Source organism: Eurosta solidaginis, chromosome 2 (assembly GCF_040869045.1).
Source record: "Eurosta solidaginis isolate ZX-2024a chromosome 2, ASM4086904v1, whole genome shotgun sequence".
Classification (NCBI taxonomy): Eukaryota; Metazoa; Arthropoda; class Insecta; order Diptera; family Tephritidae; genus Eurosta; species Eurosta solidaginis.
In genome coordinates this window covers 269,152,926-269,179,548 of record NC_090320.1, presented here as the reverse complement: position 1 = coordinate 269,179,548, position 26,623 = coordinate 269,152,926, and the positions used below count along the sequence as shown (strand labels likewise).

The following is a 26,623-nucleotide window of genomic DNA, read 5'->3' as shown; positions in this document are numbered from 1 at the left end:
AAAGCTTGATTGTTGTATTTAAAAAATAATATTTAGGAAAGGTTTTGTTTGCGTGCATTTAAAGAAATCAACGTTTTGGTCGTTTCGGAAAGATCCGAAATCCACGCCTCCTGACCCTCACACCATATGCCAGCACAGAAATTATAGGACTGCGACTTCGAACTCATATGTACCTTCGTCGGCGTTACTTTCCTAGAAGCTCTAGGTGTAGCTCCGAAGACTTTGTAATGGATTTTTTGTCGCGCTGTGCTGCCGAGCTACACCATAGAAACACCTTGAAGCGTTAGGGAGTGACTATTCGGCCAAGAATGCCGCCCTCGAAATCATAAGTAGTAGTAGTAGTAGTAGTAGCGATTTATTTATTTTCTTTCAACTAGTAATTACAAAAATAAATCCAAATAAATTAAAACTATAAATATATGAAAATCAATAAAGATTCCAGACAATAACAATAAATGTTATATCACTTATAGCTAAACATCTCATTTAGGAAAATTCGTTAACAATAAGTTCTCTATACTTAAGGCAATTTCTTATATAAACAAAGAGTGAATTATAGTTATAACCCTTAAGGATATTTACCACCTTCTGCATATCTAAAACTTTCTCACCAAAATAATTAAACCGTATCTCTTTATATATAGGACAATTCCCAATGAAGTGATAGGTGTCTTCAGCTACACATAAATTGCACATAAAACAGTTTTTGGAAAAAACATTTTTAAAACATCGAGCATTAAGATTTTGCAAGCCGCCCCTTGCTCGAAAAATCAGATTTATGGCGTACGCAGAATACTCATCGTTAAAATAAGTAGAGTACATAGGGAGAAAGTCGGAGTAAAAATCATGTGACGACTGAAAAGAACTATCGGCATAGTCTGCAAACTCTTTTTGAATCAATTTCTCTAGTAAAATTGGTATGCTCATATTAAGCGATGCGGAAGAAAAGTCAGACAGAGGCACCATGTCGACACTTTCATAAACGTTCCTCCACTTTTTGACCCAGTACGGCCCTTGTCTCACTGTCTCCTCTGCTACAACTCGGGGCAGTCTATTTGCTGCCAAACTTAAACAGCGCGCAATATAAAGCATGTGAATGCGTAATGTGGACTGAATAGCGACGGTAAACCTGATTCAAAGTGTAACATATAGTTTGGTGTATAAGCTAGTAAAAAAATTAACTTTTTTAAAAAGAAGCGAAGAAGTTTCTGTACGCATTCAAACTTATCAACACGCCAGACTTGCGGACCATAAAGCATAATGGACCTACATGCGGCCTCGAAAAATCATAAGCACTCTAAGTGGATGTCATTACGTAACTAATGGGTGAAAATCGTATAATCGTCGGCGTATCTACATAATTAAAGTTTTACAAGGACCCTGGATAAAATTTTTAAAATGTACACCAAAGTTTGCAGACGTTTGTGTTCACAACATTGATTTCAATAAATAAATAAAAAAAAAATCGTTAAATCGAAACGATATTTTAGAATGAAAGTCGACCGATTTTAAGTTGTAAGATGTTAACTGCTGTTTTCCGGCCTTATGATATAAAAGCTCATTATAGATCACCGCGTAGCTTCAGGTTTCATACTAGTTCCACTGTCCGCTATGTTAGGGTAGAAGCACACACGGTCATTCTTGGGAAAGCTTTTGCTTCACCACTATGAGTGTGCGAAGGACAAAGCACACCTGATAAATATATGTGCCTACGTGTAGGTGATATTTAAACTTGGTTGATAGGCTATAATTAATGTGATTCACTCCAAGGGACTAGTTTTGGATAGGAAATGTGTAAAAGTAATGCTGTAAAGTAAAAAATATTTTCATAATAAATTTGTTAAAAATGATAATATATTAGTTAAAAGTTCATTTTAGGCTAATTTCTCATAATTTAAGCCTACTATCTCTACTAAACTTGAAAAACACTATAGATATTAATACAGATTCTGAAATGCACATAAAATACCTTTAAAGTAAGCCCAATGAGTAGTTTTTCCTATAATTCTATCAGAAGCTATGAAGATTTTTTGGCCAAGACCTACATTCATATGGCAAAATATTTATTTTTGCAAAAATTGGGACCTCGAAATCGGACTTAGAGCTATGGTGTCTTCAGCAATTTTTCTTAGGATCATCTGTAGATTACGTTTTTGCTACACTCCTGATGGGAAAAAGTCCATCCATACAATTTGACGTGCTCTAATGTACATTGAAAAAAAGACTAGTAAAATCAACCGAAACAGGTCAATTCAACAGAAATTTCTGTAAATTTTTATCCATCGCAATAATATGTTGAATCAACTGCGCACAAATCGTTGATTCGTAATTGACCGTTTAAGTGGTCAAATGAACAAAAAAAGTTGTTGCAACAGCTTTGTACGAAAAAAGATTTTAGGCCGAGCTTCTCTTCCAATTTGCGTCGTGCTCCTTTTTAATTTTTCCTACAAATTGGCGGGACGGGACCTCCTTGTTTTATGCCGACTCCGAACGGCATCTGAGGGGCAGATGAGTTTTCACTGAGAGCTTTTCATGGCAGAAATACACTCGGAGTGCTTGCCAAACAATGCCGAGGGGCGACTGCGCTTAGAAAAATTGTATTCTAATTGAAAAACCTTATTTCTAAAATTTTGATGTTGCTTTGCCCGGGGTGTGAATCCAGGGTATTCGGCGTGGTAGGCGGTGCACGCTACCATCACACCACGGTGGCACTTACTAACAGAACTTCAATTGGGCGCACAACAAATATGTACATGGCACATATTAAACACTATAAACTTTATTATTTTGTTTTGTTAAACACACTTTCACCAAATTTTATATTTTAAAATTTATTTAATTTATAGTTTTGAACTTCGCTGTGCAAATAGAAATGAAAATAGTAGTCACAAAACTGATTCTCAATTATTTCAGTTGCAGCTCAGCTCATTCTCAAATTCTCGCATGTAGAGTTGCCACACTTGATTGTTTCGAATAAAACTTTTAGTAAATTATTTGACGTAACATTTTAAAAAGAGAACTTGTAAGTTATACAAAAGTAAAGAATCAAATCGCAGGAAGGTAATTCACCACTGGATTAACTTTTCATGTAATTCGGCAAGTTTAATTTTCGTAACACTTTAATTTGAAGTGATTCCAAAACAACTCAAGTTTTATGTTGTCGGAAACATCAACATTAAAAAAGGATGCTTTTTTATCTTATTAGATACGTTCGCTGGAGTGAAAATTCGAAAAACTTTAACAAAATGTTACTAACTTTGAAAAAATCCTGTTCGTTCAAACAAAACTTTTGTAACAAGAGGGCGCAATTTTGCATTTCGCGTGGAGGAGAAGTTGCAAAATTGTACCCGATAAATAGGTGTCCCGGTATCTCATAATTTTTTGCACAGTAAATTCAAAAAAGGGGTTTTCGTTTTGTATTGATAACTGAAAAACTAGTTTTTTGTTGTTGCGTTTTCTTATTCTGGTGTTTTTTTCTAAACAAGTGGCACCATCGTCATAAGTACAAAGCAGAGAGCGCAGTGAGCGTAAAATTCGCTTTGAAATTTGCTCATGTATTGTCTGTTGATCGCCGTTGAAATGACCAGTGAGATCAGTTGTGTTAACAAAAAAATCAGTTAGATTGACTAGGAATCTGTCATTTTTACAGAATTTTGCTAACTTAAGGGCGACAATTTCTCTTCTGTTGAAATGACTAAACTAATTTGTTCGCTTGACAAAGAACTCGGTAGAATTAACTGTAATTCGATCAATTTCACCAAATCTCCGTTAAGTCAAGAACAACAGTACAGATTTGTTGATTTTACTAGCACCATTTCTTTCAGTGTACATACGTACATAAAAACACGCGTATCTAAAGGCGCAAAAAAAAAACCGCAATAAATTAAATGTTTTTATATGATTTTGATTGAATACATTTTGTGTTTATTTGTTGTTTATGATTTTTGCAGTTAACATTCATAAAAAAATTTTTAGTGAACCATTATGTGTATCATTAAACTAAAATAGTTTGGAAAATATGTAAACATCATCGTTTGTGCAAACATAATTTTAACAACTCAACATTAAAATATACGCTTATAAATAAATAACACTGAAATTAAGCATAAATATAGGGTACATTTGCCCACTTATGCTAAGCAGCTAGAATAATCTTCAAGCAATTTTGTAAAACAAAGGAAAATTCTGTACGTAATTGCCATACTAAATGCATTGCTGTCGGTTGCAGGTGAGTTAAATATTCATGACCTATTTTTAGTGTATGTAAGTATGTAAGCTTTGAACTTCAACTTTTAGTATTAAGTAAGAAATATATTTGGAGCAACCCACGACAGAGGTACACAGTTTTTAGTACTTTAAAGTTTTTGACTTTTGACTTTTTTGGAAAAAAAAAATAATTTGTGCTTTCCAAATGCTTTGGTAAGCAATTTGTAGTAAATACAAATCGGCTTAGCTCGCTTTATGTAATGCCTCAAAGGTCAAGAATATATAAATAAATTAAAGTTGCAAAATTGTTAACTAAACACATTTATTTTTTAAATAAATATATGTGAGTGCAAAAAATTTAATTTGTTTATTTTTGTTCTGCCTTAATTTTGAGCTGTCTGCATAACTTTTAAAAAGTGTTTACCTCTTACTCTCCCTCCCCTTATCTCCCATTTTCCATATCCTTTTATCCACTCCTCTCTCTGTCCTTCTCTTTCTCAGCATCTCTTTCGCCCTCTGTGTCTTTTCCTCATTTTTTTTCGCTCCATCTATCCCTATATCTCTATCTTCGCATAACTCTATCTCTTTTTCAGTCTCTTTCTCATTCCCTCTTTTCTCTTCTCGCTAGTCCTTCTTGTTCTTCTCCATTTGCTATTCTCAGTCCCATTCCCAGTGCCAGCCCAAGTCGCACTCCCATTCCCAGTCCCAGTTCCAGTTCCAGGTTCAGTCTCAATACCATGTCCAATGAAATGAAATACTAACTTAGGCAAAAAATGCTACCTACATATTGCCAAATTTCGGCCTGAATAGAATTTGTTCGCATAGATCTCGGGATCTCTGGTCCACTTTCCGGGGAAAAAAAGTATGCTGTTGTTGTTGTTGTAGTGATAAACACACTCCCCGAAAGCCTAGGGGGTGTTATCGATGTTGATGGTCCCTTGCCTGATGCAGATCCGGTACTTTCGGGTAACACACCATAAAAAAGCCCGACCATCTTGGGAACGTTTTGGTATGACCACATGCAACCTTCTAGGCCATACCGCCCTCCCACCCCCTAGATCGGGAGTAGTAGTTCGGGGTCACCAGAGCCGCGGCTGTTAATGAAACAGGATTCCCCACGGGTAGGTGTGGTTGACAATTGGGTTGGAGAAGCTTATATTGTTCTGGCAACCCTTTGAGATAGTTGCGCTACAAAAACCATTGAAGAAACATCTACTTTGAAATGAATAAAGAAAAAAAATTATCGTAAATACTTATCTAGGCATAGGGCATCCTATATACCATATTTGAAGCAAATCGAACAATGAACAGAATTTGTTCAAAAAGATCGGTCTCTGGTCCATTTCCCGGAAACAAACTTCACAGGAGAACTCTACGGGTTGCTGTATATCTTCACCTTCGGTAAATGAAATCGACGAAGTGGTTTCGAAGTCCATAAGCTGCATACAATCAAATTGCAGCATTTGCATGGGTGGCAGGGAAACTTAGGTCTGGTCCAACGGACGCGTTAAATGTTATCCTTATCAAGCTGCCACAGAAACTCCACATACGTCTTAAAGCTTCTACCTCTGCCTTAAGACTAAGGTAGTCTAGATGCTGGAGCGAGAAGTAGTATGGTCACAGCGGTATCCTGAGAAAGTTACCCGATGTAGATTCGACAACTGATTATCTTTGTCGTACATTGAACTTTGACAAGAACTTTAAGGTGACGATACCCTAAGGAACGAATTGGTTAGCCGACATGTTATGTAAGGATAGCGTCACCGCAGTATTCACTGACGGGTCCAAAATTGACTGCAGTTTTGGTGCAGGGGCTAGAAGTTGCACTCTCAATCCGTCTTGCAAACTCTGCTAGTATGTTTCAAGCAGAGCTACTAGGAATAGAAAAGGCCTCTTACTTCCTCTTGGAGAACTCTGTAAACGGTCGTGAAGTATGCATATTCTCAGGCAGCCAAGCAGCGTTCATGGGATTGGACTCACCACTTACATACACCACGGTAGTTAAGTTTAAAAAAGTGCAGCGCAATGTAGCAAGCTCAGCAACCATTACTGTCACATGGGTACTGGGTCACAGGATACGAGACGTCAATGTAAAGGTGGATGAACTGGTAAAGGCCGCAGTATTGTTAGAAGAGGAGGTCGCTGTACATCGAACGCTTGCACCAATAAAAAGTGAAATTCTTACTTATTTCAAGAAAACCTTATTCAAAATTAGAAACATGTAGGAACACCAAAAAAATTTGCGCAAACTACAACCGAAAAAAGGGAGTTTACTAAATTGTCTAGAGAAATATTTGTGATAACAGACACGATTACAGAACACTGACCATTTCGACCACACGCGAAAAGAATTGGATTTCTCCTTCAACGATATGGGTAGGAGCGACTGTAGCTGAGTTGGTTATTATTCCTCTGCGAGTGTCCAGTCATGGCAATTATCAGGTTACTAGTTATGGGCGGTTTCATCCGACCCAAAAGAGGGATCAAAATGCTACATAAACGACATAAGTATATTTGTTGAACTAACAAAATGGTTTGTGTAAAAAAAGCTAATTGTATACATAAGAGTCAATTGGTTCCAGGATAAAGTGCATCAAAGTGGTGCCTAGAGTGCTACTTAGACCCGCTATCACCAGCAAGGCAGCACAGCCCAGGAAGTGACTCATACCGCTTCCACAATATACGTAAGTATTTGGTGAAATTTTGAAGCCTCTAGTTGTTAAAATGGGGCAGCAATTACGAACAGCTTCTTATCTGAACAATCGTTTGTGGGTGATATATGCTATATATACGACCGATCGCACCCAATTTTCAGACAACAATATGTTCAATATACGAAATGATATGGTTCAATTTGAAGCTTATATCTGATAAATTTATTAAGATATGACAAAAATCCACTTTTCTGAAAACTAGGTTGTATGGGAGATATATGATATAATGGTCGGATCCGGTCGGTTCCGACAAATATCTAAGCGGACACCCAAATATGTCCGCTCACCAACTTTTATCAAGATATTTATAAAAATTAGGGACTAGTTTGCACACAAACAGACAGCTCTTCATCCTGATCATTTCGGTATACTTATTAATGGGTCTATTTATTCTCCTTTACGGACATACAATTTTGAGATTCGTGACAAAGCTAATATACTATTTCATTTTCATGAAATGTGTAATTAGTCCCAAATTTCTGCACGCTTGGTCTAATTATTCAAATTCATTGTAGCGCTCAAATCCCCATGGAGATGCATGCATTAGTTCAGGTTGTTTTTCCGATCAGTATTAGTTGCTGTACTGCTACGATCATACGGTCGGCGCTCAAGGTGTCTTGAGGCTATAATTCTACCGACGGAACGCACATAATGGCTTAGAGTGCAGCCGTCGAGATTGTTTTAAGAGCTCTATAATGTTAAACATCCACGGACTATAATCAATCTAATTATTAAGACATAGTTAAAAACTTTTAAAAATCAATTACGCTTTCTATGTTAATTTTTTATATATTGATTTAAAAGTAAATGTTTTCGCGTGACAAACCTTAACACATCCAATATCACTAGAATTGTATTCTTCAATTCAATTGATACACAGGTCCTTCAATTTTATTAACTTTACGCCTTGGTTTTAATGGTTTTGGGTCTTCAATATACTCGGTAAATTCTGGAGTTTCAATTTTATTTACTAAACGCCTTGGTTTTGGTTTTTTCGGTTCTTCATCGTACACGGGAATTTCTGGTGCTTTAATTTTTTTAACTTTACGCCTTGGTTTTGGTGGATTTCGTTCTTTAATATACTCATCAAATTCTGGGGTTTCAACTTTATTTACTAAACGCTTTGGTATTATTGATAGCTGTGATAAGTTTGGTTCTTCATCGTACTCGGGAATTTCTGGTCTTTCATCATACACGGAAGTTAATGGTCCTTCATCATACACGAAAACTTCTGCTCTTTCAATTTTATCAACTATACGCTTTGTTATTTTTGATAGTTGTTGTGGTTTTGGTGGTTTTGGTGGTTTTCTTCTTAAGTGTTTCAGCCAATTCGGAATTTTTAACCTTCTCTTTACGCGTTTTTTAACCACATGACTCTCATCAGCTGTGCTGCTTAAGAACGATATCACAGCCAACAAAAAAAAGCAAAAAATAACCGAATATTTCATTGCGCGAAGGTCTTTTTAAAGAATTTGAACTTTTCCCAAGCGCCGAGCGACTGTAGCTTGTAACTACAGTTTTGAATTTTGTACTTATTTTGCATTTGCTAGCCTTTGTATTATTATTGGTGTAGTAATATTAGATAATTCATTGTTTAGAATTTGTAAAATTTTTACTGCATAAATACAGGGTGATCGAAAATTGTATTTCAATAACTTGTCCACGTATTTATGGGAGACAAGTTTTGGATACATTGTTTTTAGGTTCAAACAGTTTTTTTCGACAAATTGGTGCTGAAAGCTCTCATCCGATCTTGGTCACTCATCACATCTTGGTCGATGGCGATCATATTTTCTATCGCACTGCGATCAAAAAAATTTATTCTATTATCATTAATCGCATTGGTCCCAGGAATAAGTGAGCAAAGTATTGAAAAGCAATTTATATGAAGCCTGTATTTAAATAAAAGAAACCAAAAATGAAGAAATGAAGCTGTTGTTTTAGCTAGCGAGTTCAAAATAAGTTTTGTGGTTAAGAAGATAAAGCTCTGCAACATATTTCACACATAGCACCATTTCTACACCAAAGAATCGTAAAAATTAATAAAGTTTCCGTACGTTCTTATTTTTATTGAAGAGAAAATTTTTAAGTTTGTTCAAATACTTCCTTTATATAAATGGACCAGAAGAAACGAAAGATGTTTCTTTAGAAAGAGACATAATCTCATTGATCATTGATATTCAAATTTTTACATAGGTTAGGTTAGGTTGAATTGGCCGGTTCATGAGGACCTCACATGGACTGAATGAGTCCGAAGTGTTACCAGAGGTATGTTTTAACGACCAACTGAGAAACCCTTTCAAAAACCAGGACCTATGGTATAAAATAACTCCGCCCTCTTGGCAAATACTAGAAGCTTCCTAGGACTTAAGCCACTTGTTGCTTCTAGATCAGACAGCTGTATCACTCCTAATATAGCTGGGGTCTTAGCCTGGCAAGCGCAGGACACGAGCACAAAATGTGCGCCATCGTTTCTTCCTCCAGCCCGCACTTCCTTCATCTGCTATTACTGACCAAGCCTAATTTCAAGGCATGTGACGACAGAAGGCAGTGTCCAGTCAGAATACCCGTCATGAGTCTACAGTCCTCTCTTTTTAATGATAGAGGCAACTTTGTTAGTCTAAGGTTGTTAGACCTACACATAATCTTCGACACTTTACAGCCTCACGCTTGAACCTACGCCTTTCCTGCTTGGTCGCCTTCGCTTAATATCGCCCAGTCTAATTGGCACGTTTACGGATCAAGCTTCAAGGGATGCGCCCTTTTTAGCTAGTTCATACGCTTTTTCATTCCCATCTATTTCCATATACACTGGGACCCAATACATATGTATGCTTCTCCCTGTACCGATTCTCTCCAGGGACTGCTTACATTCTAACACGCATTTAGATGCTGTGCTATGCGTGATTATTGCCTTAATTGCTGCTTGAATGTCATTATAAAAATTAACACGGTTGCAGCTTAAGCTATTCTCTTCCAGGGTTTCTACTGCTTTGGTTACGGCTAATATTTCTGCTTGGAAAACGCTACAGTAATCCGGCTGCCTGTAGGATCTGTTTGTTTCCGGATCAGCACCATCTGTGTACACGTGTATCGCCTCGTCCGCATTTGAGCACCCTTGCGCCAACAGTCCACCTCTATTGTGGCCTTAAGGTCACATAAGCACTGTAGACATTTTATGACGAACGACTTCGTTTTCGTTTCTTTTGGTCCAATTATATTAAGGGAGTACTTATGTACATATATAAAGAGAACTTTTTTTCTCCATATGGTGCATTGTCAATGTGATCTAAACTATGTGTAAGGTTTCATGTTTCTAGCTCAATGAGTACCTACTTAAAAATCGATCGCAAAATTCTAGAATTCTAAATGGACCCTTTTAATACCTCGAAATATCTCGATCCCTGTCCAATCTAGAAAAATCGTATATCCTAAATATTATATAGCTTGATAAAAGCAGAAGTTCCGTTCAATGTTCCAGGTCTCTTTTTTATGGGGAAGTTCCTTAAAATTCGCAACAAAATTTCCAAGTTCGGACGAGTTTTCTAATTTTCACATTCCCTGAACCAGATAGTGAAAATTTTGTTTGATTTGTGTTGCATTGTTATGGGGTTCTTATGTATGTTCTTATTTTGAAGAATATAGCTCTACAGGAAGTTAGACAAATAGCAGTCGCAAGATTGCAAATGTTCGAAATGGCCTTTCTAAATCTCTTTGAGTGTCTCGATCCCTGTCATAAAAAATCTTTTATCCCACATATTAGAACTTAGTCTCACTCAAAGTTTCAGGTCTTTGGATTATCGGGAAGTTACTTAAAATTTGAAAGCAAAAATTTCAAGTTCGAACGATTTTTTTTTCAGTTTTCATGATCCCTGGAACTTATAGCGCACATTTTTTCCCTAATGTTGCATTGTCGGGGGTATTGTAGTTAGAATCAATTCGTTTATTTAATACATGTAAAGCTTACAGGGTTCCCGTACTTAGAACCAGGTAGTGTAGATATTATTAGTAGTAGGTATATAAAATAGATCTATTACGATATATTTATTTAAATTCAACAGTGGGGTTCTGAACTTTTTAAATCTCTCTGAATACCTCGATCCTATTCGCATCTATGAAACTCTTTTATCCCAATAGAGCCCAAAGTTTCGTTCAAAGTTCCAAGTCCCTTTGTTATTGGGAAGTTCCTTAAAATTCGAAAGTAAACTTTCCAAGTTCGAAAATTTTTTGGTATTTTCACGATCCCTGTACAACCAAACGAAAGTTGTTTCCCTCATGTTGCATCGTCATCTGGTTCTGAAATATGTTCTTAGTTTCAAAAATCTAGCCCTACGGAAAACCTTTTGTCCTAAATATGACAACACAATAGATCCAAAAGTTTCATTCAAAGTTTCAGCTTTTGAAAGCAAAATGTCCACTTTCGGACAATTTTTCCAGTTTTTACGGTCCCTGTACTACCTAGCAAACTTTTTTTTGTCTCATGTTGCATCTTCATCAGGTTCTAAAGTATGTTCTTAGTTTCAAGAATCTGGCTGTACGTGAAGCTACTCAAATAGGGTAGCAAGGTTCCTCATTTTGTAAATGGACTTTCTAAATATCTCCAAATATCTCAATCACTTTCCCATCTATAAAACTCTTTAATTCTAAATATTACAACTTCACAACCCCAAATCTTTGTTCAAGGTCTCAGATCTCTGAGTTATCGGAAGTTCCTTGAAACTCGAAAGCAAAATGGCCAAGTTCGGAGATTTCTTAGTGTTTTCACGATCCCTGCGTTGAGGTTTAGCTTTGGAATTTTGGTGGAAAACTGAGTCTAAAACGTGCGAAGTCCCGCACATTTCTAAACAATTTTTATCGATGTTGCTGGCGCCCCAAAAGTTTTCCAAATACAATATTTTAACGAGTTTGCTTCATTAATAGCTGATCTCGTTCGATGCAAAGTTTCAGCAACTGCTCGAGCCTTAACTCAGAGATGGTTGATACCACGAAAAAGTACTTCAGGCTGGACATGTGAAGAATTTCAAGTAATAGGGGCTAGATATTCGTAAAGTAATACATTTTACAACCCCAGACCTTGAACATTCCAAGACGCGCACTAAGTCGCATGTGCAATTAACTTTTTGTAAAAATAAAGGCGTACGCAAAATTCCAAGTCTTATCTCAAAATCCGAGGTCAACCCCTTAAATGGATGGAGTAATTTTAATTTTCTTAATGAATCAATTTTGAATGCAAATTTTTTTCAGTGCCATAATATTTTTGAATAATTTTTATGCTCATGTTCGCATAACGATGTCCCGTAACGGCATAGACCAGTCGAGATAGATGTAGACTTCTATATATCAAAATGATCTGGGCGAAAAAAGAAATTCATTTAGCCATGTCCGTACGTCCGGCCGTAAACACGATAAATTGAGTAAATTTTGAGGTACCTTAATAAAATTTAGTATGTAAGTTCCTGAGTACTCATCTCAGATCGCTATTTAAAAATAACGACATCGGACTATAACCACGCCCACTTTTTCGATATCAAAAACCGAAAAAGTGCGATAATTTATTACCAAAGACGGATAAAGCGATGAAACTTGGTAGGTGGGTTGACCTTTTGACGCAGAATAGAAAACTGGTAAAATTTTGGACAGTGGGCGTGGTACCGCCGACTTTTAAAGAAGGTAATTTAAAAGTTTTGCAAACTGTAATTTGGCAGTCGTTGAAGATATCATGATGAAATTTGGCAGGATCGTTACTTCTATTACTATATGTATGCTTAATAAAAATTAGCAAAATGGAATGACGTACATGCCCACTTTAAAAAAAAAAAATTTTATCCAAATTTTAACAAAAAATTGAATATATTTACAGTATATAAGTAAATTATGTCAACATTCAACTCCAGTAATGATATGGTGCAACAAAGTACAAAATTATTTACCAATCCTTGTGAAATTTGTTAAGACTTTAGCTCTTATGACGATAACTGGTTGCTGTGAAAATGTACGAATCAGTTTTTATAAAAAGTCGACCGTCTGTCCTTCCGATCGGCCGTTAACATGACAGCTTGAGCAAAAATCGATATAGCTTTACTAAACTTAGTTCACATACTTATCTGCACTCATTTTATCTTGGTATTAAAAATGGGCGAAATCCGACTATGACCACGCCCACTTTTTCAATATCGAAAATTTCGAAAAATGTAAAAAGTGCCATAATTCTATACCAAATACGAAAAAAAGGAGGAAACATGGATATTGGATTGGTTTTTTGACGCAAAATATAACTTCAGAAAAAACTTTGTTAAATGGGTGTGACACCTACCATATAAAGTAGAAGAAAATGAAAAAGTCCTGCAGGGCGAAATCAAAAGCCCTTGTGATCATGACAGGAATACTGTTCGTGGTATTACATATATAAGTAATTTAGCGGTACCCGACAGATGATGTTCTGGGTCACCCCGGTCCACATTTTGGTTGATATCTCGAAAACGCCTTCATATATACAACTAAGGGCCACTCCCTTTTAAAACCCTCATAAATACCTTTAATTTGATACCCATATCGTACAAACACATTATAGAGTCACCCCTGGTCCATATTTATGGTGTTATCCCGAAAAGGCGTCCACCTATAGAACTAAGGCCCACTCCCTTTTAAATAATCATTAACACCTTTCATTTGATACCCATATCGTACAAACACATTATAGAGTCACCCCTGGTCCACCTTTATGGCGATATCTCGAAAAGGCGTCCACCTATAGAACTAACACCCACTCGCTTTTAAAACACTCTTTAATACCTTTCATTTGATAACCATGTAATACAAACACATTCCAGGGTTACCCAGTTTCATTTTCGTACTTGATGATTTTCTCTTATTTTGTATCCAAAGCTCTCAGCTGAGTATGTAATGTTCGGTTACACCCGAACTTAGCCTTCCTTACTTGTTTTTAATTATTTCTGGTCACAATCATTTGTCTCTAATTTTTCATTTTTTGAAGTATAAGCTGAGGAATAAATTTACTTTCTTTGTTCCGAGTTGAATTTAGCTTTATTTCAAATGCACATTTTCAAATTATTCACAACAGGGCGCCCCAATATGTTCTTCACACCTTTAAGATGATGTAAGATATTTTGTAAATATGGATTCAAAGTAAACTACATACTTAAAAGTTTATAAATCCGCAACATTTCAATCGTCACGAAAATTTTTAATTTACCCCGAGAAGGCAACTATATTTATATACTTTAATCTTATATATAGTATCTTTGGGACTGAGCTAAATTTAGCGTAACTTAGACCACGTTTATACATGCACTAATCTATAATGAAAACTCAATAAATCATTTTCGAGTTTACATATGTTCCGTCCCTACGAATTATATTATTATATTTCAAATGTGTTCATTTCTCTTTTATTTCGTGCTTCCAATTAGAGATTACATTATAGGGGTGGTATTTTTGAGTTGCCAGAGGAGGGTCCATCACTCAATGAATCGACTGTAGACTCCCAATCTGCTTGTTTTCACAATTATACCGGCGGAAAGTCTGCTTGTCGCCAGAGGCAACTAAAATACCCAAATGATTCAAGGGATTGTGTAGCCAGCGCAATATATACCTTGTCCAACTCAATTGTCAACCTCTGCTACTAGTGGCTAATCTTGTTTCTTAACATCCGAGACTCTGGCGACTACAAGATCCTCATGGAACTAGTGGGTGGGGTCGAGCTGGCCTAGAAGGTTCAATGTCCTCATATTGAATAGTTCTCAAGATGGTCGGGCTAGAACCTCATCTACATCGATCACACTCCTCAAAACCATCGGGGAATGTCTTGATTGCTACAACAACAACAACATCAGTTGCATATGATCCGGCAGTCAGGAAAGGAGTTGGCGGAAGTGCAGGGCTGTACAGTTTCTAAGATCATACGACAAATCCTACGACATAATACTTACAAAGTAGTTTCAGAAGAAGATTTGAGGCTTATGGTGGGCACATTAACTGGAATCGAATAACAGCAGATGAATGAAGTGTGAGCTGCTGGAAGAAACGGTTGAGAAAGTTTGGTGTTCGTGGCCTGTGCTTTCGATTTTCGATTTCGCTGGCACTCTGACAGCTGCTACGGGTGGCGGAGTTACCAAATCTGTAGGCAATAGTTTTGCTAAGTCCTAGGAAGCTAGAAGTATATGCAAAGAGGAGAGAGTTATTTTATAATGAAAGTCATGATACCTAATTGGGTTTTTTTCCATCTGTTCGTCAACCTAAGTCTAGTAACACTATGGACACATTCAGTCTACGTAAGGTCGATAGCGACCGGCCAGTTTCCTAACTAACGGGGTAATTTGCATTTCATAGAACAGCACAATGTTAAAAGTTTAAGTTTTTAGCACTGTTTAAGCGACTTAAACTATGAACATTTTTCGTTCGTTTGTTTCAGTAGCCATTGAGTGTGCTTGTAATTCTCAACTGGTTAGTGAAATATTCTAAAAACATAGTTTGAGTTTTTTTAATTAAAAGGGAGGTTCTTCGGATGGTGTGCTAATACATCAGAGCCCAGTGCTCGCCTCCATATCACATTTTGAAGGGGTTCTTCAAATAGAAGATGAGCTGGCTCATTAGAGCGAAACCTCAGAGTGCCCAACGCTCGCCCCAAATTAAATAAATAGAGGTTCTTCGGATGGTGTGCTAATACATCAGAGCCCAGTGCTCGCCTCCATATCACACTTTGAGGGGGTTCTTCAAATAGAAGATGAGGTGGCTCATTAGAGCGAAACCTCAGAGTGCCCAACGCTCGCCCCAAATTAAATAAATAGAGGTTTTTCTTGTAGAAAATGGGGTGCCAATACCTCAGAGCCGTCTCGTGCTCGCCTCCATATCACATTTTAAAGGGTTCTTCAAATAGAGGATGAGGTGGCTCAGTAGAGTGAAGCCTCAGAGCCCCCAGTGCTCGCCCCCAAATTAAATAAATAAAAGGTGCACTGATGCTATGCATCCTCCCATGACTTAAACACACCAATAACACTAAAACTACCCAACTTACTAAACTGAATCCCTTAAAATAAACACAAATAAGTAAATAAAGATGTACTGATGCTATGCATCCTCCCATGACTTAAATACATCAATAACACTAAAACTACCCAACTCAATAAATGGAATACATTAAATCAAAAACCCCATAAACTCAATACAGTCCATTAATAATAATAATTTATAAATTTAAAAAAAAGGGTATACTTGGTGGGAGTTGAACACGCAACCCCGGGCGTTTGGTCGGGTACGTCAGCCACTGTGCCACGACTCATACGCTTACAAGCACATAAAATTACTCATTTATAACTCTTATTAAACTGCTCGCCCTCAATTGCCCAAAGCTTAGACATGGTACTTCGAGCCGGATCACTGGCTCGTATGGAAGTTTCATTAGACGACTAAGCCGTCTAAGGGGGGAGTATGTTTAAGCGACTTAAACTATGAACATTTTTCGTTCGTTTGTTTCAGTAGCCATTGAGTGTGCTTGTAATTCTCAGCTGGTTAGTGAAATATTCTAAAGACATAGTTTGAGTTTTTTTAATTAAAAGGGAGGTTCTTCGGATGGTGTGCTAATACATCAGAGCCCAGTGCTCGCCTCCATATCACATTTTGAAGGGGTTCTTCAAATAGAAGATGAGGTGGCTCATTAGAGCGAAACCTCAGAGTGCCCAACGCTCGCCCCAAATTAAATAAATAGAGGTTCTTCGGATGGTGTGCTAATACATCAGAGCCCAGTGCTCGCCTCCATATCACACTTTGAAGGGGTTCTTCAAATAGAAGATGAGGTGGCTCATTAGAGCGAAACCTCAGAGTGCCCAACGCTCGCCCCAAATTAAATAAATAGAGGTTTTTCTTATAGAAAATGGGGTGCCAATACCTCAGAGCCGTCTCGTGCTCGCCTCCATATCACATTTTAATGGGTTCTTCAAATAGAGGATGAGGTGGCTCAGTAGAGTGAAGCCTCAGAGCCCCCAGTGCTCGCCCCCAAATTAAATAAATAAAAGGTGCACTGATGCTATGCATCCTCCCATGACTTAAACACACCAATAACACTAAAACTACCCAACTTAATAAACTGAATCCCTTAAAATAAACACAAATAAGTAAATAAAGGTGTACTGATGCTATGCATCCTCCCATGACTTAAATACACCAATAACACTAAAACTACCCAACTCAATAAATGGAATACATTAAATCAAAAACCCCATAAACTCAATACAGTCCATTAATAATAATAATTTATCAATTTTTGTTGTTATATCGGCCTACTAATTTTAAGATCGCGGGTTCGAATCGAGCTCAAGGCCTAACAATAATTTTTTATCATTATTATTGTTATGATAAATTTTTTCTTAATTGAAAAAATTTTTAAATTAGAATAGAAGAAAGAAAAAATTTTAGACAACTGCCAAAGCTCGTTGTATAGATCCATTTCGGGAACTGCTAAATTCCTTCATCGGCAACGTTTAGGCGCCGCTGCTATAACCATTCAGCCACCACAGCGGTTTTTTGTTTGTCTTCATTAATCCTACTTCTATTCTGGTTTGTGCCAATTGATATTCACACCACTGCGACATCTGTTGCAGAATAGCTGTGAAAATTGGACTTGTTTGTTGGCAATGCTGCCATAGTGTCATATTTTATTGACACTTGTTTTCCCCGTGCTCTGGGATGTATTAACAATTTTTGTTGTTATATCGGCCTACTAATTTTAAGATCGCGGGTTCGAATCGAGCTCAAGGCCTAACAATAATTTTTTATCATTATTATTGTTATGATAAATTTTTTCTTAATTGAAAAAATTTTTAAATTAGAATAGAAGAAAGAAAAAATTTTAGACAACTGCCAAAGCTCGTTGTATAGATCCATTTCGGGAACTGCTAAATTCCTTCATCGGCAACGTTTAGGCGCCGCTGCTATAACCATTCAGCCACCACAGCGGTTTTTTGTTTGTCTTCATTAATCCTACTTCTATTCTGGTTTGCGCCAATTGATATTCACACCACTGCGACATCTGTTGCAGAATAGCTGTGAAAATTGGACTTGTTTGTTGGCAATGCTGCCATAGTGTCATATTTTATTGACACTTGTTTTCCCCGTGCTCTGGGATGTATTAACAATTTTTGTTGTTATATCGGCCTACTAATTTTAAGATCGCGGGTTCGAATCTAGCTCAAGGCCTAACAATAATTTTTTATCATTATTATTGTTATGATAAATTTTTTCTTAATTGAAAAAATTTTTAAATTAGAACAACAAAAATTGTTAATACATCCCAGAGCACGGGGAAAACAAGTGTCAATAAAATATGACACTATGGCAGCATTGCCAACAAACAAGTCCAATTTTCACAGCTATTCTGCAACAGATGTCGCAGTGGTGTGAATATCAATTGGCACAAACCAGAATAGAAGTAGGATTAATGAAGACAAACAAAAAACCGCTGTGGTGGCTGAATGGTTATAGCAGCGGCGCCTAAACGTTGCCGATGAAGGAATTTAGCAGTTCCCGAAATGGATCTATACAACGAGCTTTGGCAGTTGTCTAAAATTTTTTCTTTCTTCTATTCTAATTTAAAAATTTTTTCAATTAAGAAAAAATTTATCATAACAATAATAATGACAAAAAATTATTGTTAGGCCTTGAGCTCGATTCGAACCCGCGATCTTAAAATTAGTAGGCCGATATAACAACAAAAATTGTTAATACATCCCAGAGCACGGGGAAAACAAGTGTCAATAAAATATGACACTATGGCAGCATTGCCAACAAACAAGTCCAATTTTCACAGCTATTCTGCAACAGATGTCGCAGTGGTGTGAATATCAATTGGCACAAACCAGAATAGAAGTAGGATTAATGAAGACAAACAAAAAACCGCTGTGGTGGCTGAATGGTTATAGCAGCGGCGCCTAAACGTTGCCGATGAAGGAATTTAGCAGTTCCCGAAATGGATCTATACAACGAGCTTTGGCAGTTGTCTAAAATTTTTTCTTTCTTCTATTCTAATTTAAAAATTTTTTCAATTAAGAAAAAATTTATCATAACAATAATAGCCGTGTTTTTTAACACGCGCGTATACGTTTCGTTTGCGCGTGTTAAAAAACGCCTATCTTCGCTTAGATAATGCTTAGGAGACCCATCTAGCGGCTGTGGTAAAACAACTAGCTACAGCAACAGGGTGTACCGAAAAGCGGAGACGCAACGCTCTGATGGCCATAGGGTATAACATATAGCTGAATCAGTTGCGATGAATTGTGGACACACATATAATACATAGAATTAGTGTACAGGGTGAAACAAAGACACATATTTCAGTTACATCTGAGTATAATGCGTATTGAAATTTAGTAGGACAAAATTTATGCGCAGCAATTTCAGAGGTGTATTTATAGTTTGTCTCTTAGCAGTCAATATAAAGTTTAAGCGTAAACGGATATACGCGTGTTAAAAAACACGGCTAATAATGATAAAAAATTATTGTTAGGCCTTGAGCTCGATTCGAACCCGCGAATAATAATTTATAAATTTAAAAAAAAAGGGAATGCTTGGTGGGAGTTGAACCCGCAACCCCGGGCGTTTGGTCGGGTACGTCAGCCACTGTGCCACGACTCATACGCTTACAAGCACATAAAATTACTCATTTATAACTCTTATTAAACTGCTCGCCCTCAATTCCCCAAAGCTTAGACAAGCACTAAGAAGTGACAGAACAAGAACTTAGGCTGGGTGCGAGTTCGCCTAAATTTTAGGTACCTAAACTAATATTCCACTGAAACTTTCCAGCACTGCAATAATTTAGGAAAAAGCTGTCAAAACTGTGCGAGTTTATTTGAAAACCTAAATTGTTTATTTCTGCTAAGAAAATAATAACAATTTGAGCTTACGATTTCTTCTCGAACACAAGGGAGATTTTCGAGACCCGAGAAATCGAGAACTCGAATTCTCGCGAGATTCTCGTGTCTCGAAGTCCTCGTAAATTTCGTGAACTTCTCGACATTCTTACTTAATCGCTATATGGACAGTATTTATATGCTTGTTTTTTTACTTGTGAATTTTTTGTTGATTATATTCATGAACCAATAAACAGATCCCGCATTTAAATATGAGAGAGCAAAAAAGTCATAGTTAGCTGCGAAATAAATTTTCTCGGCGTGACGTCACGCTTTTAACAACATGTTTCATTGCTGATGCAGTGTTCAGACTTTATTCCAATCGGAGTATTTTGCTCCGATCTTACCTTTTACTACATTTTTTATCTCAAAGGTTTATTAGGGTCGAGTTGAAACCTAAATAGTATTACTATCTAATATCTTCTGGTTGAAGTTTTCATTGTATACGTACGATTGGACGAAATGACGTGTATTCAATGCTCGTATCTTAAGACATGTTTGTTCACATTTTACTCACAGTTTTTGTACTTTTTTCGCACGGAATTAGAATATGAGGAGTAAAATATAAGCAAAAGAATTGATTGAAGTTTTGTATACAAATTGAGTACGTTGAGTCAGTGAGGTCAGCTAACCCTGTTTTGCGATAAGAGTTGCCAATTGGGAGCACCAAGCGAGGTGAAATCATCCACCAACTGTCTCTTCCAACTCAGTGAAGGTCTTCTATTTCCTCTGTTTACAAACTGCCGGAGCGTATTCGTTCATCCGCATAACACGACCTAGCTAGCGAAGCTTTCTGTTTTTATTCGCTGCGCTATCTGCGTAAAGCTCATATAGCTCATCATTATATCTCCTTCGATATCACGGATAGGACTATAAATCTTCCGGAGAACTTTTCTCTGGAATACTCCAAGAGCCATTTCATCTTCTCTCGACACCCTCCATCATTGCGGGCCTAACGTCATGACAGGTATGATGGGTGACTTGTAGAGCGAGAATTTTGGTCGCCGAGAGAGGACTCTACTCTTCAATTGCCCAAATAAGCACTTGTTGGCAAGAGTTATTCTCCGTTTGATTTCTAGGCCGATATAGTTTCTGCTTCTAATGCTGCTTCCCAAATATACGAAAACCTTCACAGTCTAGCATTTATATCCGTCAACTGTGACGTGGCTACAAAGGCGACGATGGCAGCAAGTACTTCGTCTTGTCCACATTTACTGCAAGACTCACTTTTTTGCTTCTTTATCTTATACCAACTTTTCGCCTCCATATTTGAACAGCCTGGCGTGATTTTTTAGCCGTGATATTGCTATTCTCACTTCGCCATAGTTGGATGCGGGAGAGCGTTTTTCATCATCGGCGATCGGGGTAACGGGTTCATCTTCTCCCACACTCTGTACGTCAGTTACAAAGTCGCAATTACCGTTCCTAATGGGAGCAATAATTGGTCATCGTACACGTTTTAGCCCGAATCCATGTGCATCTGATAAGGCAGATAACTTTTTTGCTGAGAAACATTTCATGGCAAAAACACAATCGAAGGGTTTGCCAAGCCACCAAATCAATTTGATCATCATTGATAGCCCGCTTTCAATATCAAATATACTGCGAACATTTAGTTTTTATTCCGTCGTAGTCGCTTACTCAGGTAACAGTTTTAATACTCCGAACACTGGTAGCGAAATATGAAAGATATGTAATAAATCGAAAAATTTCAAAAGCTCTACGTCATCACATTTTTTTTTTTTTCAAATTCGATTACAAATACAACGTTTATGACACTGTTGCTTATGACAATTATCAAAATTGCTTACTACTACTCAGTGAGGTAGTGAGAGGGGGAAATGGTGGCATCTTGCCCCGGGCGCTACTCACAGGTTGAGCCAAATGGCCCGCAAGGCAGAACTTCCTGGTTATTTTTGTATTTTTATTATAACTGATATCTGGAAAAATTTTTCTATACTAAAAAATGCAGGCATACATATATCCGGAAAACTTGGGACAGGTTGGGGAATAATTGAAAGTATACCTTTTTTTCACGTTCAACGTTACGATGGAAATTATTAAAAAAATGCTTTAAAAAAAACTTTCAAACGTGAATCTGAAACTACATCATCCAGAATATAAGCGGTTAGCATTATCGTCGTTGGGCTAGAGAATGTAGTAGAACACTTAAAACAATTAGCAGAGGACACTAACACCAAAAGTGACACCAGAAGCAAAGCAACAATTCTGTTGCAAAATATACTAAATTTTATTTAATAATTTGGGAAAAATTTAAACAACGTGACATCAGGACGGACAAGGCGACAGCTGTTTCGATTATAACTTGTAAATTTCTTTAGAGCCTTTTCTCCCGGTGGTGGGATTTGAACCCGCACTCCTACGATGGTTTAAGTGTTACAAACGCATTCAGCCACGCCATGCCTTAGTTGTTGTAGCCCTTGTCCCAATTGCCTTCCTTTCATATTTTTCTTTATGCACTGGACATACTTAGTATGTCATCATGTGGTAAAGTTATGCGTTGGTAAGGCGGTCAAATCTCACTCCCGGGAGAAAAGGCTTTGTAGAGATTTACAAGGTATAATCGAAACAGCTGTCGCCTTGTCCGTTCTGATGTCACGTTGTTTAAAATTTTCCGAAATTATTAAATAAATTATAAATAGCTTCAAATAAATGTGTGAGGATTGATCGTATGTAGCTCAAATTACAAGATCCGGGGATGAATTTTAGAGAAGCGTATCATCTTAAATTATTGGAGAGTGAACAATCCGAAATTCGGGACACTCTCTGTGAAGAAGCAGTAGGAAATGCGAAGTCTCTTTGTGAAAAGTGGGATACTGATATGTAAAACACATAAAAAAGGCGCCGCAAAATGCCCGGATAATCGGCTAGAGATGTTGGTCTTTCCGCAGAAGGAAAAATGTCGCGTTAAGAAAAGTGTCTTCGATCGTCTCCAACAAGAAATACGTACAAGATTTACACGACTAAATGACCTTAGTTTTAGATTTGGATTTATTTTAGACATTGAAAATTTGTTAAACAAGGATAATAACGACTTAAAAAGAAATTGTAAGAACTTGTGTGAATTTTAAAATACAGAATTCGATGGAACAGCAATTTTTATCGAAATATATAACCGCAAAATATTACTTCGCAGTAGAAAAAAAATTTTACCTAAAACTCTCAAAAAAAATATTCTGCCGCAAGAACACCGCAATACGCCCCTGCTACTATTATGCACTAGATGGCGCTGTGTCGTGCATCTGTTTAAATTTTCTATTTATTCTACAATAATAAACCTATGATCAATTTCCGAAATTCCCTCTTAACCAAAATCTTGCTCATGAGAGAACTTGTATGTAGTGTGTATGTATGTGTGAATGGAGCTTCAAACTTTTTGTTGAGTGTTAAGTTATACGTTTTAGTCACGGTTGTTGAATTTTTGTATAATTTGATAATATTTAATTGTATTAGGCATAATAGGGTTAATTAGTTAGGCGTGCCTATAATTTATTTGCCAACTAAGTAGTTTGGACATTGTTATTATGATTAAAAAAAAAAAATAAATGTAAGGCGCGATTACCTCCGAAGAGATCTAAGGCCGAGCTTCTCTTCCAATTTGCCAATTTGCGTCGTGCTCCTCTTGATTTTCCCTACAAATTGGCCAGACGGGACCTACATGTTTTATGCCGACTCCGAACAGCATCTGTAAGGCAGATGAGTTTTCACTGAGAGCTTTTCATGGCAGAAATACACCCGGAGTGCTTGCCAAACACTGCCGAGGGGCGACCCCGCTTAGAAAAATTTTCTTCTAATTGCAAAACCTTATTTCTAAAATTTTGATGTTGCTTTGCCCGGGTGTGATAGGCGGAGCACGCTACCATCACACCACGGTGGCCGCTTACGATTAGTTAGTTAAAAAATTATATAATATATAATTAGTTAGAAAATTAGTGGGAGAAAATCTGCTAAATTTTGTGCGTAATGTCATTTTTGGTTTTGAAATATTGCCATTAATTTTTATTATTTCATTTAGTTGTCCATGAGTATAAGTTTATGAGGGTGTTTATTATTAATTCGCTTAGTCCGTGTTCGATGAGCTAACATCTTTGCTCGCGTTATGTGGCTATCTAGCCAGTTATACACAACCATTTGCGTTTTGGTTATTGAGCAAACTGTCAACCAAAAAAAAATATATATATTCAAGTGCAGCTGCCACCTCCGAAAGTCAGTGGAACGTTCCTTATTGCACTGTCGATAACTGGTGTGATTTTTATAAGCTTTTATTTACTTTCACTTGGCTGTTGTCTGTAATCAAATCTTGAAAGTTAAATTTGATACGCTTCCAGGTGTCCGATTGAACTGAAATTTTGCACACATGTATAACTCCGATGACAATGCAATATTACTTTGCTAGAATTCGATAAATTAACCGATAACAGAGTTATCGGTAAAGATTTGTATTCACAAGGGAATAAAAGCCTAAGTCCTCAAAAACGCAGGTAACTTCGCTTTGTTTGTGTATGCAATAAACATAGAAGTTAGGCTGTTATCGCTAAACGTTACATACTTTTTGTTGTATACTTTTCTGCGCACTTGACTTTGTTTTACAGATTTTTGGTGATGGAACATAGCAGAGATCTGCAATGAGTGGTTGTAAACTAGGCAAAGTCACAATAAAATATGATTTTAAGTTAGTTAACACTCGAATAGAATAACTTGACTATTCAAAGTTGTCTTCGAAGACACCTTGTAATGTTGATGCATTAAAAGAAATGGATGGGATGAGAAACGTTACAAATAACTAACTAATTTAAACAATATTTTACCCTACTAAAAATTTAAAAAAATTTACATTTTAATTTAATTTATTTTTTACTTTTTAGTTAATTTTATTAACCAATAATAAAAGCTTATTTTAAAAAAGTTTTTTTTTTCTTTAATTTTTACCTTTTTCAGTTTTTTATAAACATAGAAAATAATAATTATTTTTCGTCTTTTGCCTTGCAAATAACAGTTATTTTCTGAACTTTTATTTCGCTCGCAAATTATGGTCATTATTAGACTTTTTTACGCTCGGAAAATTTTAGATATTTTTTGAATATTTTTTATTCACTCAGATAATAGCGATTATTTCTAGTCTTTTTTTCGCCAGAAATTAACAGTTATCATTCTAAATTTTTGTTTTTCTCGGAAAATAACAATTGTTTTTCGATATTTTTGTTTCGATCTTAAAATAGTAGTTATTTTTGGACAAGATTCAATTACTAGATGTTTCTTCTCCAATGATGACAGAGCTTGGACACTCCCAAATTGAAAAATATTGACGGGTTGCTTTTACGAAGTAAGGAAAGCGGGGAATAATTTAATCCCCTTCAGCAAAAATTATAGTAGAAAATACATTTAGTAGTATATTAGTAGTGTTAATAAATTTGTAAATGCCAACAGGTTCTGGGGAAAATAATTCATTTTCTACTAAATATTTCGTGAATTAAAAAAATCGTGGAACCGGCTACTTTTTCGGATCGGGCAATGTTTTTTAGAAGCTGATAGGTTTTCTTTAGAAATGTTTATTTTTTTAAAACCAGTCTCATTTTTGGATCTGGGTAATTCTTTCTTGAAATGGGTACTCTTTCAGAATCTCTTTTTCGTATCTGTGTACGTTTTATTTAAAATAGTTTATAGAAAGTACCCACTTCTTAGTAAAAATATCCACTAAGAAGTGGGTATACTTTTTTATAACCGGATACTTTTTCAGAACTCTAGCTCTTTTTCGTATCTATGTACGTTTTTACAACCGAGTATTTTGTGGAAACAAACTCACTTAAAGTAATGCCGTTACTAAAGGAATAAGCCACTAGCTCTTAATCCAAAGCAGAATTACATACATACATACTTACAAACAAAGATACAAGTGAAGCTAGTAAAAGCGTATTAAAATATTGTTTACGTTGATTATTACAGATTTACATACGTAAATGTTTAACTTAGGCCATGTTTAAGCTAAATTGAAAAAATTACGATTTAGTCATTCTAATACAAAATTTTGTCCACTGTATGATACAAAACCTGTCTTTTCTCTGATTTAGTTGACCTGCCATGACTAGCCGGCTTATATACTAGGACTGATATATAATTTCGATATTGCGGTCTTCTAAATCAGCCTTCCCGGAATGACGCTCTAAATTTATATGACATTAGCCTGATTTTATTTTCCTTTATCATATTATTAATCACTGCAGCGCCTTCCTTGCGGAAGTTGTCGCGATTTAGGATGCAGTGGGTGAAATCCTACCCAATGCTACAACGGTTAGGGAATTTAACATCTACTCTGATAGCCAAGCGGATATCAAGGCCTTGACTTCGACTTAAGTGCGATCGAGGGTGGTTTGGGAGTGCCTGACCTAGATTGCGATTGCATCGAACTATTTTATGATTAATATTATTTGAGTCCCGGGCCATAGTGATATCTCGGGCAACTCTCAGGTTTTATTCTGAACTCATTTTCATTCAAAAGAAGCAAACGGGATAGAGAGGCTACTACTAATGAACTTGAGCGGATAAAAATGCAGTTTAAGAGTTGTAGCTATGGCCAATTATCGTTCAGATTGGGAGATTTTTGTTCGATTTATGGCATTAAAATTATTTCGTAAAAAGTTACAAATAAGGAGCGGGTCATGACCATTTTCAAAATTTGTTTAAGTTTTGTTCTTAGCTCAACCATACCACTACTAAGGTAGAATATCAGTCAAATAAAGTTAAATACCATATCGTTATTGC

The 26,623-nt window shown here is 36.5% G+C and overlaps 1 protein-coding gene across 1 annotated transcript in view; it reads left to right on the top strand.

Moving 5' to 3' along the window:
* The first annotated feature begins 358 nt into the window (after window positions 1-358).
* Window positions 359-26,623, top strand: part of Slob (Slowpoke binding protein) — a 304,418-nt gene continuing 278,153 nt past the window's right edge. The window contains exon 1 of the mRNA XM_067767941.1: window positions 359-4,228. The gene's annotated coding sequence lies outside the window, so the exon portion shown is untranslated. The remainder of the gene's footprint in view (window positions 4,229-26,623) is intronic.